The sequence below is a fragment of the Furipterus horrens genome, unplaced genomic scaffold, assembly GCF_987537825.1.
Source record: "Furipterus horrens unplaced genomic scaffold, mFurHor1.1.pri manual_scaffold_1, whole genome shotgun sequence".
Taxonomy (NCBI): Eukaryota; Metazoa; Chordata; class Mammalia; order Chiroptera; family Furipteridae; genus Furipterus; species Furipterus horrens.
In genome coordinates this window covers 183359515-183379186 of record NW_028327171.1, presented here as the reverse complement: position 1 = coordinate 183379186, position 19672 = coordinate 183359515, and positions in this window count along the sequence as shown.

The following is a 19672-nucleotide window of genomic DNA, read 5'->3' as shown; positions in this document are numbered from 1 at the left end:
ATCTTTGGTTCATTATTCTGGAAATTTTATGTATATAAATGAGTCTACTTAGGATTTAACATAGTATGGAAAATAAAAAGTATAAAGAAAACAAGTGACAAAATATTTTGTTATCAAAGCAAAATGAATAGCCTACTTGGGCACAAAACTTCTTTTTTTCTTTCTTTTAGACACAGCACCAGAAGGAAAACAAATAACGAAGGGGCTATAAAATATATTCTAGTATAGGCTTTGTTCAATTAATTCAAGCAACCTATAGTAAGTCCCTATTTATTTTTACATGCTTATTTAAGTCATATAGATTCAAGGACCAGCAAATTCCAGTTCTAGCATTAAGGAGTTTATAAATTGACTTATAGCCATTCAAATTCTCATAAATTGCATAATACTACTTGAGAATCTCAGAAGTGGGCAAAATTAATTCTAATTAGAAACATCCAAGTATATTTAACATAAAAATTGATAGCGGTGAAGGTCCTAAAGTGTGAAATTATTTGAGTAGTAGAAAATGTCAGACTGAATATTGGTCAATTGAAATCTAAAAATTAGTATAAATAAAGACATGGGGGCATCATAATGCATCACATGTTCTGAGAATGGGATATACGAAGTACTTTATACTTCAGTGTATCTTAGTGATTAAGTGCAGCACATTGTATTCAGACATACATAGATGTTAATGTTGGTTCTTCCACTTATTACTAAGAGGAAGCAGAATATGCCATCCCAATATACATTTTTAGAGATATTAATTTCTTAAAGCTCGCTATTTTTAAGGAACAAAACCTCAAGAGGCTTTACCTTCTCCTTACCTGCCTGAAGGAATTCAGATAAGGAAACCTGTTCCAGAAAAAGAGCTATTATCATAGATAACAATATTTTAATATGAACTAAGTGTGTCAGACAGTGAGAAAGAAGAGAAGTCTATTCCTTAAACTTCTCTGTCTCTCTTTTTTTCTCGGTGGCCCAGCAAGAATTTGTTTAGTAAATGCTTACTCCTTTTCATCTACCTATGAATTGCCTGCCTTCCTTTAAGCCTAAACTACTACTCCCCTTTCTCCTTAACTCACCATCGCAAATGAGTCTCAACTGCCTGATTGGGCCATAGGTCCTTTATTCTTATGGACCCCTCATATGTCCATATGTAATCCATTTGGTCACTTTCTTCTCTTAATCTGTCCCTGTTAATTTGATTATTAGAACATCCAGAAGAATGTAGAAGATTAGAAGGGGAATTATTTTTCTTACCGTACACTATAAATGTAGTATAAATCCTTCATCCTGATCAATATATCTGAAAAGGACGGCTAGAATATTATCTAATTTATAGGGCTACATTGAATATGCAAAAGGATAATGCATATAATGTGGTTAGCACAAGACCTAGTACGTAAAATAACACATTTAATAATGTAAAATGTTTCCAGCATTTAGAATGCTTCAGTGGATTTTGAGTCATAAAGTTGGATAACAAGTTGTAAAGTTAGAGTGAAGTCAGACTGGGAAATCATAAAGATCTCAGAATGCTCATCTGCACACTGTTTGCACCTGGCTTAATTCAGTACTGGAAAATTATATTGAATATAATCCCATAAATTGTCAAGGATTTTATGTCTGAAGAATTCAATATCTTAATTATCTTCCCTACAGACATTAAGCTTCAAAGAAAAAAAAAAAATCTCTGCTAGTTCATAACTGGCTATGACAATTCTAGAATAAATCAATAAATTGCAAAGAAATGTAGAATAACTAGAATAACAAACATTCTCTTTTGCTTAAAAACAGTAATGGTTCAACTAATTAGCTTGCAAATCTTTAGAAGTTCAAATAATATTTATAGCCCCTTTTCCTGGAATCACAAAATCAGTGGCTTGCACTTTAAGCAACTTAAGTGGTCAGGGATGGAGGAGGAGTTTTCTCACTTGCTAACAGGATCACATGAGATATGCAAACCACACAATGTAATGGAAAGGACTCTTTTGAAGTTTTGAGTTATGTGAATTTGAGCACATAACTTGATCTCCCTGGGCTTCAGCTTCCCCTTGAAAATAATAATCTCCTAGTTGACTCCAAGAGCTGACTTTGATGATTCTCTGTTCCTTTCCTTTCATAGATTTTCTTCTGCCAACAAGATGTTAGAGAATTCTGGACCTCCATAATGCCATTCATTCTCTATATAACCTTGTTGTCAATGTTTGCCCAGCTACCAAAAGAAATACTAATTGGAACCATTTGAATATTTTACCCTTCTCCACCCTCTTGAATGAGCGCACCTTTATTTTAAGTAAGCACAGCTGGCTGTCTTTGTCATAAGAACTGCATATTTTTCGCCTTGTTTTCCTGCCTCCTGAGAGGATGATTCTGGTTTTCTTCTGAAGCATAAGGTGGGAATGTGTGTGGTTCCACATCAAATAGTTGATTGTTAAAATAGGGCATTAAAAAAAAACTAGTCTCGATTATTAAAAAAAACATTTTATAGTGATGAATATATTTATTTGAGCAAAACCCCTTGAAGAATTTATCTCATTTTAAGTAGAAGACATATTTTTACTGAGATAATTGGTTTTATGTTATTTTATGTTTATGTTGGTTTGTTTTTATTGAAGAAATTTAGCAAGGACTTAACATGCGTGCAGTAGAGTTTACCACAGCCCTTCTTGGCTCTGTTTGAAATGCCACTACCTTAAGTAACTGATGTTGGGATTTCACAGAAGATATGTGTATAACTGAAAGTGAGCTGAAGGAAGCACATAAGATACTTTATGCAAAGAAATAAAATCTTAGTAAAATAAAAAATCTCTAAATGTTATTCCTCTTCCTCTAGTAATTTTATATCTTGATATTCCAAGCTTAATATGACTTATGTATTTATATATATGCTAGAAAATATGTTCTGAAGTTAAGTTGTGTATAATGTAAATACTTTTGTATGAATTTGATCACTCAATTAATTATTGATTCCTCTTTCTGGGGAATGTCTGCTTTCTGACCTCACAGGGGAATGTACCATCTAGGTTAAAACAAATTCGTGTATATACATTTTTGTTCAAGAAATTAGTAATTTTATTTCATCTCTGTATAGAGGGTTAGTCAGATATTGGCAATGAAACACGGTATGTCATCAGGACTCAAACTGCATAAGATTTCTAGGTACATAAAACAGACTTCTAGGATCAATCCCAAGTTCTGAAAGCTCCTTATTACTTGGTGTTTTAGGCAGTTTACTATAACTTTCTTTCTTAGTTTTTTTTATGTATAAGATAAAGAGAATAATAACACCTTTACCTTAGGTTTCCAATAAGCATTAATTGAGACAATCAATGGAAGGCACTTAGAAAGTTGACAGATATGTAGTTACTACTCAGCAAATATTTGTCTTACTTAATTTTTGTGTCTGTTGCGCATTCAGGCTATGGTCCCATAAATCTATTTACTCTTTTATCAGTGGTGAAGGAGAGATTTCAAGAAAGGAAACTAGAAGGAAATAAGGATCAAAAGAAAAAGAAGAGATATTTCAAAGTATAAAGACATCGGGCCTGCTCTCAAGTAACTTAGTCTCACTAAGGTCATATCAACCCCTTACTAGAATCAATTAAAATATACTGAAGTAATATATGATGGCACTAACTCTAAATATATACAAATTCAAAGAAAAGAAAGAATAAGAGCTAGAATAGTCAGAAAAGACTTCTTAAAGAAGCTGGCCCTACTAATATGATTTCAAGTTACTAGTGACATAATAGTATTTGCTTTCTCCATCTTCCATTTCTTCTTAAAGAATAAAAATAAATTAAAATACTTCAGTTAAACTTTAACTTAGGGTATCTTAACATTCTTTTTCTTGTTTGTAGGTTGAATTATCCTATTTGTGAAGTAACTTCCTGGAGAAGAAGGTAAGTTCTTTTTTGGTTTTCCAAAATTACTAAAAATGATAGTGTTGGCTTTTTTGTGGGTCTATATGAGATAACTCTGTACTAATATTTTCTATTAAAAAAAATAATGAAGCCAAGAAAAACTCAGACAAGTTCTTGGTTATCATCAGATATGAACATGCAGTTTTGTTGTAACATTTTATTTTTCAACAAATGTGTGTGAGTTATTTTCTGCCACTGTAGGTGAAGCAGGACAGCATGCTAGATACCATATATATCGTCAACCCAGCCTTTTCTTTTTCTGGAAACTGTCCCTGCCAGCGCATATCCACTCGGTTACGGGACTGACTGTCGTCAGCCTTGTTCTAACAGCAGGACCTTGCACACTAGTTTCAGTGCAATGATTGAGCCAATGATCTAAATCTCTCTCCTAGAAATTTGAAATTGGGGATCAAAGATAATTTCTCCTTTAGGTCTGTCACCTAATCTGTAATATGTTAATATCTCAGCTGTACTTGTATATTGTTTATCATGTTAAATTGAGAATCATAAGGCTGTGAAGAGAGGGAAGGAGGAAATTTTTTAAGCAAATGAAAAACTAAAGGAAAGTCCTCTTGTCCTTGGTTCCAATTCATTCTGAGACTCAACTGCATTCCCGTTGCATTAGATGTCCCATGCCATGATGATAAAGGAATTGTTTTTCTTATTTGTGCTGTCTTGAATTAGTATTTCTTGCTTGCAGTCAAAAACTATTGTAGATGGTATAAAATTCAACAGGATTTGAGATTTTTTGCTTGTTTGTTCCATTTTAGTTCTGGATTGAGCAATGTGTGAAGGTCAGAAATCCAAGAAGGATCCTCTTTTGGCACAGTGAAATAAACATGAAGCAGAAGATCTCAGATCAACTGAAAGGGAATTAAAGGATACATTGTGTGATGGAAAGTAAGTCTAGACATAGTTGTTGAAATAAAATTGATTCTAACAGTGATCAACTCATTCTCATTTGCCTGGGACATTTCAGCATTCAAATTCCCATGTGCAGGAACTCCTTAGATCCTGAGCAAATTGAGATACTTGGTCACCCTACCTACTCTAAGATATGACTAAAGCCAAGTTATTTCCTTAAAATATTATACTTGAAAAATTAATAATTTTTATTTCTTCTCTTCAATCTAGTGCATTAATTGAATTTTAAGAAGTTACCTATTAATAGTTTCCCTATTTTTCACTGTCAGAAACCAAGACTAAGAGAATCCCCTGTACAAGATGAGAAAAGAACCAAATTTATTTGACTTCTCATGTTTTTTATTAAATTCTGTTACCACATGTTATTTAATTTAAATGTTTATGATAGATCTTGAATATTATTATTCAGAAAATTTTAAATCTGTAAAAGTAGGAGCTGTAGTATATAAATCCTCTCAACCAGTACAAGTGTCAAGAGAATGGGCTATCTCACAAATCCTGAGACCTAGTCTTGTCTCTACTATAATCATGTGACCTGGGAAAAGTTGCTTAAACTCTCTTAGGCTCACCCTCTTCACTAGTAAAATAAAATAAGCATAATACGCACCTCATAGCATTGTTGAAAAAATATAAAGTGGTTGCATATTTTTTAAAAATACTTAGCATAGTACCTGTTAGACACCCAGTTAATGTTAACTATTATTATGTATTATTTAATTTGATCTGATCATTACCATCAAGCTATGGCACAGGAAAAGCTTGGTGCTAAAATCATATTTTGCAGTTGAAAAAACTGAGATATAGAGAGATGAAGTGGATTGAGTCATCCCACTTAGGAATTAACAGAGCCTGTGCTTAACTGAACTTTGTTTGGTTCTTTTGACATCAGGTCCAAAATTTGTTCCTCTACACTAAATTCCGTTTAGTGTAAAAGTAAAGAAGTCATGTTTTATGTTGGTTTGTATTTTTGAGGAAAATATGAATTTAATAAATAATTGTCCTGTCTAAATAATGCCAAAGTAATAAAACAAAACATAAAATGGAATATTGACAATGTAACAGGAGTGACAGCTCTATCTAAAACACAGAGGCAAACAACACACAGGACACTTCCAGCCAAGATGGAGGCCTAGATTGACATGCTCCGTCTCCCTCCACAACTAAGAAGGAATACAACTACCACAAAACCAGAAATAACCAGAAGTCCAGAAAATAAATAGAAGTCTAATGTATGAAGTTATAAAGAAGAGGTGCTTGTCTAGATGTGTAGGAGGGGCGAAGCTGGGGCAGAGAAGTCAAGCTGTGCTGGCAGCAGTGGCAGCAGTGATGGCGGTGGGACAGTGGTAAGCACAGGCGCCTGTATTTAACAGGAGGGGAGAAGTGCCTGGGGAGCACCCTCGGCTGCAGACCAGACCTGTCAGCTTGCAATTCCAAACCAGGGAAGGCAGACATCCATTGCCTTGGACTGTGAGGCCCAGAGGGGGTGGGGACAGAGGAAGAGGCTCCCAGTCTCTCAGCAGAGAGTGAATGGCAGGAATCCATCTTGGACCCCCACCCTACAGAAAATGCCACAGCATGATGAGAAGAGTTGCCCGGTTGTGACAAGTGCACGGGACTCTGTCCCCTACAGCATAGGAGGTGTGACAGCCCTGCCCAGGAAGCAAAGGTAAACACAAAATTGTCAGGATGGCACAGATCATAATAGAGATCCCAGTGATGCAGATTAGACAGCAAATATCTAATCAAATGGACCAGCAGATAGATAATCTTTCTGAGGCAAAATTCAGAGCTTTGGTTATAAAAATGATTACAGAACTAACAGCAGATCTTAAACAAGATGGGGAAGGAATGAAGGCTAGTCCTGCTGAAATGAACAAAAACATACATGAAACTAGTGGTGAGGGAAAGGGAATAAATCAACAAATCAGAACATAGGAAAGGAACAAACAGTCAACCAGTGCAGAAAGAGGAAATCAAAAGTGAGGAAAATGAAGAGAGGCTCAGAAACTTATAGGACAGGTATAAGCAAGTCAACATCCGAATCATATGGTTGCCAGAAAGTGAAGAAGAAGATCTAGAAATTGAAAAATTATGTGAAAAAATAATGAAGCAGAACTTCCCTAGCATGGGAAATGAAAGAGACTTCCAGGTCCAGGAAGCATAGAGAGTTCCCAAACAACTGGACCCAGGGAGAACCACCAAGACACATTATAATCAAAATGTCAAAAATTAAGGATAAAAAGAGAATTACATACAAAGGATCCCAATAAGACTATCAGATGATTTCTCAAAAGAAATTCTGCAAGCAAGAATGAATTGGCAAGAAATATTCAAAGGAATGAAAAGCAGAAACTTACAGCCACAATTACTCTATCTAGCAAAGCTGTCATTCAGAATAGAAGGGCAGAGAAATTGCTTCCAAGACAAAGTAAAACTGAAGGAGTTCATTAGATCCAAATCATTGTTATATGAAATGTTAAATGGACTTATTTAGGAGAAAGAGGATCAAAACTATGCACATTAAAATGAAAACTGTATCACAACAACCAACAACAGAAGCTAGGGAACCAAACAAAGGCAAACTAAGTAGGTAATGAGAGTGGGAAAATAATTACAAGTATGGGGAACATTTTGGGGGGAGGTCAGCAGGGATGGGAAAAGGGGGAAAGGGAGGGAGATAGTACAGGAATTAAGAAGCATAGTAGGAGGGAGTGGAGTAGACAGGAAGAGGTTGAGAAGAACTATATGTACAATCAATGGCCATGGACTAAGGTGGGGGGGACAACTGGAGGGAGGGGTGTCACTAGGTGGAAGGGAACAAAGGGAAAAGAAATTGGGACAATCATAACAGCATAATCAATAAAGCATATTTTAAAAAAAGGAATATCACCTCCATACTTTGTTTTATATTTATTTTATGTTAGATGCTTAGATTTATTAAAAAGATTCACAAGATTGAATTTTTCACTTTTTAATCTCTGTCAGAAATTATGAGGAAATAGCTATTGTCACTTCAATTGCTAGGCATTATTCAAATGAGTCACCATATGGCCATTAAACTTTATCCAAGAACAAAAAATATGCTACTCAGAACAAACAAAATAAGTGATGATGTTACTTATTTTTCTTTTAAAAAAAACCTGAAATAAAGCAAACATATTTGTTGAACTTATTTAATATAAAACCATGACCCTAATGTAACTAAAATTTATATAAATTGTGTTTGAGAAGATAAGTTTTATAGGAATTGAGTTTTCGTGTTCTAACCACCCCCCAAAAAAACTCACGTTTCAAAAATCATTTAAGAAAATGTAGGGGAAAAGTGTAAAACAAATTATATGGTGGGAATTCACATGTGTTTTTGGCTTTGTAATTTGAATGAATATATAGGGGAAATCTGATTTATGAATTCAGAAGACCTAATCAATAGATTTTATGTTGCCAGTAAATTTGTTTGCAACAATTTTAATTGAATGCTTTTTATGCCTCCATATAGCCTCTACTGTCTATAAAAGTGCAGATGTAAATCTTTTAGAAAAATGCAAGATAGATGTATATTGATATACTGGACATGGAAAAGCAAATATGTTTTTCTTCCTTTACAGGAAATAGTTTGCAATCATGTTATACATACAAAATAGATTATCTAGTTACAAAGTTGGAGTGGTTATAATTCCTTACATATAATGTGCTAGGAGAAAACCTCACTTATATTTTGAAAACATTTGTTAATGCTCCGTAACTGTCGTGTATCATTTTTTCTATTTCTCTGATTATCATCTTCTTTGGCACTTAGTATACTGACTATACTTGCACCAAGAAAGCAGGCAAGTTCTCAGTCATTGTACAAGGGTGTGGCAGTGTATCCTTAGTTCATTTCATTATTTTATAAAAGTTTTATAGGGTTCAATAATTTTACCTTTATTGAATAATTTTTTTTTCTGTATATTAACATACTAGGGTCAAAAGCTGGGTTTCCTTAATGCCTCCTGTGTAAATAGTGCTGCCCTTGCCATTGATAAGAGTGACCCAATCATTACTGTCATGGCATGACAATGTAAGCTATAAGGTAATATCCATAGTATCCATTACAATAATATGCATCTCCTGAATTTACTATTAGTAAGGGATCTAAGTGATCTTATTTGTTGTGGATTTCTAATTGTTTATTTGCATATGATGTTACCATGCCATTTATTAATGCTTTTTAAAATATGACCACTATTTTTTGTTTTGTTTTTGTTTTTTTCCAGGTTTATTGAGATATAACTGACAAATAAAAGTGCATATGTTTAAGGCATACAAGGTGATGATACTTCTATTATTTCCATTTTATACAAGACAATACTAAAGATTTTTAGAGTAGCTCATTTAGGTTTTTCTAGTGCACCCAACTAGGACAGTAAACCTAAACCATTATACTAAATTATCATTATGTTTTCTGTCTTGAGTTTCGTATTAGAAAATGAATGATTTTAGCAAAATCAAAGACACTAAATGTGCATTTCACTATATGAGCAATGTAATGTTTGGAAACGAGAAGAAAATGAAGGTTACCATTTGCAGTCACTCCAAAAAATGGAATACTTATATGCTTATGTAGTTTCCCAACCTGAAGAACTTCTGGGTAACATCTGAAACCTGCTCATACATGGAGGGCAAGGAAAGATCCCAGAAAGAGGTAGATCACTCCAGATTGGTAGGTAAACATGTTTAATAAGCAATGGACTTAACTACATAGGAGATTTACTTTCATAAGTGTAGATCTCCACATCAGCCCTCTGAAATCATAGTTTATAATGGAAATATTAACTGGGTTTAGTCAGTCAAAATGGTCTCAACACAATATCATTATTTTAAGGCTGTGTCTTTGGGCAGCTTCTAGTAGGGGAAGGAAAGCAGAGGGCACATTCTAAAGATAGGATAATGGGGGAGGAGTATTTAGTTGCCCATGTCTAGATGACAGGTCAACCTGTAGTCATATCCTCTCAATGACCTCCTCCAAAAATATATAAATCTAACAAACAATGTGCATAATTTATTTGCTGGAAATTGTAAAACACTTGCAAAAGGAATCAAATAACAGAAATAAGTGGAGAGATATACCATGTTTATGGAATAAAAGACAGAATCTACCCCAAATTATCAAAAGATTTAATGCAATTCTTGTAAAAAATCCTAGGAAGTTTCTTTGTAGATATAGACAGCTGATTCTAAAATTTATATGAAGAAAAACTAAAATAATTTTCAATAAGCAGGTAAAGTTAGAGAAATTACACTACCTGATTTTAGACTTCACTAACCAAGACTGCAGTATTGGTAGAGCTATAAGCCCATACATTAATGGAGCAGAATAGTCCAATAATAGAACCACACAAATGCAGCCATTTGATTTTTGCGAAGAGCTCAAAAAAACAATTTAATGGAGAAAGGAGGCCCTTTTCAAATAATTGTATCTCGAAAAAAAGTAACAAATAAATCTCAACCTAAATCTTACACCTTATACAAAAAATGGACTCAAAGTAGATCAGATATATAAATAGAAATGATAAAACTATAAAACTTTTGAAAAAAAATCAAAATATCTTCATGTCCTGAGACCTGGCAAATACATATTAAGTATAACACCAAAATCTCAAATCCTAGAAGAAAAAAATTGATATAATGATTCATTAAAATCAAAAACTTTTACTCTTTAAAAATACATGAGATTAAAATACAAACTAAAGACTAAGAGAAAGTATTTGCAAGCTACAAGTTAAAAAGTACTCATGTTAAAACGATATCAAGTACTCTAAGAATAAGAAAGCATGCAACATAATTAAAAAAATGAACACAGGACTTGAACAAATACTTCATTTAAAAGAGTATGTGGATGGCTAGTAAGCACATAAAAAGTTGTTCAAATCATTAACTCTTAATAATAAGCTAATAAAAACCACTCTATGATGTAATTACATAGATATTAGAATGACTTAGCTAAAAATACCAAAGTACTGTTTGATAATAACAAGTAATTATGAGGACACACAACTGGAACTCTCATACAATGCTGATATATACAAGGAATGATAGAACCCATCTACAAAATAATCCCACAGAGCTTAGTGAATTTAAGACATTCTTACTAGATCTCTATTCTTGTGTAAACTAGAAATATGATAGCCATATATTCACAGAAAACCTGTACACAAATTTTTAATAGCAACTGTATTTATAATTACCCATATTTTGAAGCAAGCCTAATGTCCTATCATGGGCAAATATAAAAAATGTGGCAAAGTCATACATGGAATACCATTCAGCAACAACAAGGAACAAGCTAGTGATAAATCTTAAAGACATGACGCTAAGTGAAAAAAGCCAGTCTTCAAAGATTACATTGTCAAAAAAGAATAGAACTATAATAATGGGCATAGGCGTAGAAAGGTGGGGAAATGTAGCTATCAACAGACAGCAGGAGTGAGTTTGGGGGGGTGATATTAACATTCTGTCTCCTGACTGTGGTAGTTACACAATCTATGAATATGTTAAAATTCATACAACTCTATAGCAAAACAGCAAATTTTAATTTGTGATCATTTAAAAATAAAAGTTAAGGAAAGTAGTAGGCCTCAGCTCCGTGGGAATATATATTTGTTGACTAGTAAAATATCACCTCACAGAATTCTTATCAAGTTATAAAATAGGCCTCATAATATCTAAAAATATGACCTAAACAATGATACATGTTCATTTACCTAAAATAACCTAGTTTCAATAAATAATACACATTATATTTTGCTTCAAACCATCTCTTAAGCAAGCCTCTTAATAATAATAGTCTGTTTCCTCAGGAATGCTGAGACAGCAACATAGGAACATTTTCTTAAGTCCTTTAAACCCCTCTGTTTTGCTATCCCTGAATTTCATAATATAGGAACACCGTTTTGATCCTGGTTATATTAGTTGGCATTGTGCAAGGTCCAAAGCAAGTTTTACTAATATAATATTTGGTTGTTGATAAAAAAATTCTTGACAGTCTTACAAAGCATAGATTCTATTACAAAGCCAATAAAAAATCCTTGGGAATTTTAAATGAGGATATGCCTATTTCATAAAACAAGGCTGATTTTCTGAATAATATTATTAAAGGTCAGTGCCACAGCTGCGCATTTGATGAGCAGCTGTGTGAGCTACTGAGAACAATGAACTATCTGACTGGCACTGGACCCAGCCGTGCCAGCAGTTATGGTGGGAGGATTATGAACAAATTTAGAACAAGTAGCTATTGGGCCCTGCTGTGGACACACTAACTATTAAAGAGTTTAAAGTAAGTAGAATAAAGATATGCAATTTGAGAATAGTATAGACATCCTACAGAGACTAGGGTTGGAGTGAGAAAAGAAGAACAGAGAATGTTCCTTGGAAGTAAGAGATATGGTCTCTTCAAAAACATTAAATAGATTTAAATCTTTAGGGTTTAAGAATACCAAAGTAGAAAGCTTTTGACAGCATTTATGAAGTGGTGGAAAAATTCACACAACCCCACATTCCACTGGAAAAGTGACACTTAAATACTATTTACTTAGATCTAGAATATATCTTGATTTTTATGAACTTGGGTTAACATGGTAAAATTCCTCCTTCCAGGAGTGTGACTGGGAAATAAGGGAATGTATGATGTGTGGCTCAAGTAAACAAGCGGCCAGCAGCCTGCAGGTGTGTGTGTGTGTGCACTTTTCATTGTAAATAGTTGTTTTTCATTTCATTGTGATTATTTATGAGACCACTGTCTATATCTAAAATAAGTTTAGCATTGTTCTTCAAATACATAATACCAAATATGGGAAAAAATTCTCAGCGGCATGTTCTACAATTTGTAATGTCCATCAGGGCTTATTGTTGGCATTTCTATTTTGCCCTAATTACAGACAGTTTTCACTTGTTATAATTGTTCTTCTGAGCTACATACCACCAATCTCTTGCCCCCTTTATCCTTTGCCTTTCTCTTTATCCAAAGCATTTGGACTTGAACTGCAGCATTAGTCCTTCTCTAGACTGCAGCCTGCCAGGCCACCCTACAGATTTTGGATGTGCCAACCTTTACACACACACACACACACTATTGGTTCCATTTCTGGATATCATTGACTAAAATGGCTAGCAGTCTGTGCGGAGGAGATCAATTACATGTGTGGAAAAAAGATTAACAAAGTTGATCAGCCATGTAGAACTCCATTTGTTTTTAAAGTTGTTGGATTCCATGGATGGTGTGAATGATAGTCTAACACCTCGAGTCTTCATTCCTAAGCACCTGCCAGTAGTGAGAGAACCTTAGATAAAATAGTATTTGTGAAAATTGTCTTCAATAAATATGAATTAAGATTCATTAAAATATATGAGGTCTGTCCAGAAGGTGTCCAGCCACGTAATATGAAAAATAGATAAAGGAACTAGTATAAATAGCCCATGGACATATACAAGGAGGTAGGGAATGACTGTGGGAGAAGGGATGGGCTGGGTGGTGGGGAGCAATGGGGGAAAAAGTGGGACAACTGTAATAGAAAAACAATAAAAAAGTAAATTTAAAAAAAGAAAAAGAAAAATAGAGACACTTATTGAAGAAGATACAAGAAACATTGTACCTAAGATAATGATGCCTCCACCCCCTTTTAAGTAGGCACCTTGGGACTTCACACAGTTCTCCCAGTTGCCATCAACTGCCCCATTGTATATGCCTGAGTCTTATCAATGGTCTGAAATCTCTTCTCTTTCAAAGGTGATTTTAGTTTTGGGAAGAGGCAGAAGTTGCAGGGAGCCAAATCTGGACTGTAGCAGGGCTGAGTCACCTGGGTGACTATTTTTCTCCAAGAAAACTCTGCACGAGATGTGATGCATGAGTAGGCATATTCTTGTGATGAAGCTGCCAATCACCAGTTGCCCATGGCTGTGGCCTTCTGAATCATCTAAATAGTTTCCACAGAGGAATGTTCAAGCTTAATGAAAAATTTAATGCAGATTTGTTGCTCTATGCTCAGTCATTTTGAATGTGATGGCCACACAGTACACATGCTCACTCAACTGGTTTAATCTTTACCTTTGAAAGTTGAACTTAGATAACTTTTCTTTATAAAGGTTTCTGTTGTGACAAAACATTAATCCTTCTCTTCTCCTGTCCTTGAGTCTGTCAAATATTTAAATATTGATACCCCACTGTAAAAGCTCCTGAAGATATTGAGAAGGAAGAGTTACACAATATATTACAAAGCAAACCATACTTGCAAAAATTTATTTAGCTATTTTAGTTACTGCTCACTTTCTGAATTTCTCTCTCTCATCCTCATTGCTACCCTTCTTACTCCTGCACCCTCACATGCAAACAAAAATGCACTCCAAGCCACCTCTAGAACATTTTATTTCTCCAGGTCATCTAAAGAATGGGCAACAAGGGTGAGCTTTCTTTCTGCAACTGATGTATGTTCTCACTTGGCAAAGCAAATAAATGCTTCTGTTAACTGTAATATTTCCACAGCAAAAGCGTAGGCATTATATATCTTTATAACTGAATTTTCAGGCATAAAATAAAAATAAAAGCTTTTCAATCATTTAATGACTTTTTCTTACTCTTTCTCTGGCCCTTTCAGTAGCATGCCTATATATTTCTGCTTGCTTACCCAAGTTTTCTCACCTTTCATATTGACTTACTCTTACTTGAGCCATGTGGTTTTATACTTCAGAAATGTCTACTAATTCACTTGCTGAGTATTCTACCATGTGCAGTTAGACATTAACTAATATTATAGTAATCACTGATCATATTTTTTCCTACTCTCTATTTTGCTGGCATGCTTAGTGTTTTATCCTTTACATTGTGTTTATTCACACTATTATTCTTTATAGAAATGAATAATATGATATCCTATTCACTTCTGTCTCTTAAATCTCTGCATAAACATATAACCTAAAGCACTGGTTAGTGAATCTTCCATTCCTGCTTCTTAAAAATGTATCCTAAATGCCATCAGGTGCTGAGCGTCCATCACTGTGAAGACTTACAGGAGGCGGAGGCTGCCTGAGACGGCATGGAGAGCTCTCAGACACTCGTGGGCATCTGAGGAGGACGCAGACAGCACCAGGACAGTGTCTCCTGGTGTTACATTAGATGAGAACAGGAGTTTAACTTTTAAGGTGGCTGATCATTATGATAAAAGAATTGGCTTATATTTTTATTCTTTTGAGAAGAAGAATGAGTTGGAATCCTGGTCCTCCTATCCTCAATGATTGCAAAGCATGCAGTTGTCAGTGGAAATAGAGAATGGAGATGAAGAAATACTCAGACAGTCTTTTTGCCTTATGTTAGGCATAATTTAAATGTCAAAGATGAGAAATATTTAATCTAGCTTTTATTGAAGTTTTTTTTTCCCCTCCAGAACATTAATTCTGTTTTATGTTCTGGGAAAAAAAAAAAAGGAAAAGGAAAACTCTCTAGAGAAATAAGTTTGGGAAATGCTGGGTTCAACAAAATTTAAGCCAGTTTCTTTATTGCAGGACAATTTGAAGCTTTTAATACTCCAGTGTGCACTGTGAATTCCTGAAAGGGGGGATACAACATGCAGCATTCCTCCAATGTATTGGACTAAAGAAGATTCTTAGAGAAGTATTTTATAGACCATACATTGGAAAATGCTGCTCAAATCAGAATTGGTAATAGATAGAAAATTTATATGATTGCAATAAATCTTTTTTATTTTCTTTGAAAATCTGCCAAAAAAAAAAAAAAAAGCACAATACCTAAGGGCAAGTAAACATATGGGAGAAGAAATCAAAAGTCGTGGATTATCAGCCTATAAATGCTTCAAAGTGAACTATACTTTTAGCAATAATTGGCCTCCAGAATGTTCAGCAAATGTGCTATTTATGGAAAATGTAAATTAACACATGTCCCCTGCCAAACACCTTTGAAAAAGTAAACAGCTACATTTCTTAAGTGGTAATACCCTCTTCTCTCACTAAAGCCAAGGGTGTCCCCCATCTCAGCCCCGCATCCAGTCTCTGCTAAGAGCTGGGAAAAAGTGCAGCAGAACTCTGGGTGAGCATATCCCAATTCAAAGCAAGTGATCACTTTGATTAGTAACTTCTCTGTAAGAGCTGGGACACAGATGCCTTTTTTTAATTATGGTTTCAGCACCTTCCACTCCACATTTTCCTGCTGCTAAAGGTGCTGTGAAGTCTCGGCAGATGTTTATCAGTATCAGTTAAACTCCATTTTGAAAACAAAATAGTAATTACCTCACAAGAACTCAACCTATAGGCTAAATTCACATGGTGCACCCCTAGACTTCACCTGAGTAATACAAAGAAAAATATTTATTAGTCCCTTATTGACATAGAGGAGTTGAGGCTTCTGTGAGTCTCTGGGAGCTTCATTTATCTTATACTGCATCATGAATAGAGGGAGAAGCAGCATTTGTGAGATCATTCTTGGCATCTGCCCTCAGTGATCATGAGAAAGTCAAGGGATGAGTGAAAGGGACTAAAGAGCTATGGTAGGGGAGGGCGAGTAAGTCACGGCATTTCATGCAGAAAGCTCTCTTTTCAGTGGGATCCACTGTACCTCTTTATGTATGGTTCTTCAGTCTCTTTTACTGATTTGTTTTCTCTCTAGGCTCTTATAAATGCTGGTGTGTTTTCCTAAATTAATCACTCTTTTCCCTCCAAACATTGTCCAATGAGACTAATCCATTCACCTGACTTTAGCCATCAACTCTAATTAGACTACTACAAAGTCATATTTTCCTTTTCCTGGTGAGCATCTTCACATGAGTATTCAACTAGTGACTCAAATCAAGACATCTAAATGAGGATGTTTCTACCCCTGCTCCCTTAAATCCATCTTTCTTCAGAAACAGTTTTTATATATTTCACATTATTTGCATTGAGCAAAGATTATAGAATATATCATTATATATATATATATATATATATATATATATATATATATATATATATATATATATATATATATATATTTATTGAAAACCAATTATGGAGAACTGTCCCAAGGGCTGGGAAAATAGCAGTGACCAAAACAGAAGAACAATCCCATCCCTTCTGGAGCTTATATTCTCTGGATTGTAATAGAAAATAATTTGGAAATCATCAGCAAATAGATGGCTTTGAAGCCAATAGACTATATGAGAATACCTAAGGAGTAAGTGAAATAATAAGACATACAAGATATGATTACCATTCAAACTTAAGGGAGATAAGTGGCCAATGAGAAAAGAAAGGAACCAGTAAATTAGTAAGAAAAAAAGTGAAAAAAGTTATTTCAAAAAATTCTCCTTCCCGTACTATTGCTAAGTCAAGGAAGATAACAATGTCATATCGGCTCTTAAATGTATATTATTTGTAGACTCAGTAGGAGTAGTTTTAATGGAATTACGTGGTCAAAAAGAAATGTTAGGGTGAGCTAAAGGGAGAACACAAAGAGATAAACTGCAAACAACTGTTTTGATAAGTGTGTAATAAAAGGGAACAGAAAAATGTTCTTAGAAGAAGAAATAGAACTTAAAACTTATATGGTATTGGTAGAATAATTAGAGATATTATAACATGTTTTGTTATAATACAAGAGTCAGCTAAAACAATTGTTGGAGGTTTGTTCTTGAGTAGAAGCAAGGGGATGAGAGCTGATGCATAAGAAAAGGGTCTAAACTTTGCTCAGACAGCCAACTTGTTTTTTAAAAAAGTTAAAAGACAAGGATAAGGCAGGATGGTGAGATTACATGAAAGATTTTTCCAAGTGTGTACCACTGAATTTTAGAGTGTTTCAAAATTTCCTTCTCCTGTGATGTAGCTCTTAGGTCAAGAAAAGCCTTGCTTTACAACATGACTTTCAAATTCTTCTAGATTAAATGAATATAGTTTTAAAAATTAATACATCTTGTGTTTGTAATACCAGAGTAACTTATCTCTCCTTCCACTTCCTAAGCCATTCATATATCTCATAATTTAGTAATTTGATTAAAAGCTGTTCTTCAAAAACAGATGATACATTGTGAGAAATAACATCCTATGTGAGTTTACTACAAGAAAAGCATGAGTTGAATATGAGTTATTTTCTTTTCATCTAAGAACCTTCACGAACATCCTGTCCCCAAGCTCCCAGCTTTCTATATGAGCTTTTAATCATCTGACATCAATGGATTTCAATTCAAATTAATGCAAATAAAGGATAAAAGAATCATGCCCCCCACTTTAACACATGTTAGACTAACCATATAATTTTCAAAGGATCTACTAATAATATCCAGATGAAACTGTCTCTCATGTAGGAGGACAGTTCATTAGTTCATAAAAGAGTGAAATGTATTAAACCACTGATTATATGTATGTATCAGTTCATGGAATACCAATATTTACAATTACAGAAACTTCTATATGACTAAAAATAATATTTATATTAGTTATTTCTTTACACCATAAAAAAACATTTAGGAAATTCTACAATTAAGGGTTTGCTTATCATTTTATTATGAAGGAAAGTGTTTGAATGCTAACATCAGATCTTGTTATTCTTTTACTATGTCTGGGTTTTATGGGATCATATTGAAGAAACCCAGACACAGATCTAGCTTCCACAATTTCCAGGAACCCCACAGGAGTGAGAAGATAAGAAGAGCACAGTAAATCTAATGAGAAGAATGTAGCTGAAATTTTAATTGATAAAATTCAATCAATAACAAATATATAATTGATTAAACTTAATATAATTGATAAAAGCTATATAAAAATAAGATTTTAACTGATGAAATTCATTAGAATATGAACTTTATATGGGCAAGAGCTTTGATGTGATTTTTAAAAACTTTAGTCCCGATACTTAAATCAATGCCTGGTCCATGGTTAAATAAGCATTAAATGCATGTTGGATAATGAATGTGTAAGATATGTTTCCTGCTTACACTCATTAGTCTATGGTCTTTAGTTTTTACATATATGCCAAAGGCTGAATAAAAATGTTAATAGGGAAAATCACATTTTCTTGTCCATCTCCTCTTCATTTAGTTTGGAATTATCATTGGCTGCTAACCCAGCAGTCTAGACCTCCTAGGAATTATCCAAGCTCCCCAACATTCTTTCAGCAAATGCCTTTTTCTTCTTAAATTTGTCAAAGACCATTTTTGTTTTTTAACACTAGGAATCTGACAGAGAGAGGATCCTCATGCTTTTTAGAGCCCAGAGGAGGTTTCATCCCAGGGACATAGCTTGACTTAACAGAAGGAACCCTGCCTCTTTATTGGAATTTTCTTCCCCTAGGGCAGAGAGAATTCTGGGAGAAGACTGGAATAAATTGTGAATCTGATGCTAATAAAACTTTGTACTTTTCTTGTAGCTTTTGATCCCCACAGAGCTCGAAATGTTTTACAGACCCAGCATTTTGTTCTGTGGCTATTATTCCCAAGAATATTACACTTGAGAAAAATATGTAGTCTAGAAAAAAATGCCAATGAATTGTTACATGTGAATGGAAACTAAAAAAAAAAACTTGTTTCTGACCCACAGCTTAAAGAATATTCTTTTGCTCACTTGATGACATTAATAATCATGAGGGTGCTATTTTAACACTACATGTATGCATTACAGAAGAAAAAGCACTGGAATCAGTGCTTTTGTGGCTTCAACTGCTTGGACACTTAGGTGAAGAACCAGCATGGCCTATTATTTGCTATGTACTCTATTGTTTTGAAAGGAGCTGTTTTGACATTCTGGATGGTTAACAGTCATAACTTCAGTTTTGATTTCTTTCAAAGAATGCAATATCACAATACACAATGAAAATGGCCATC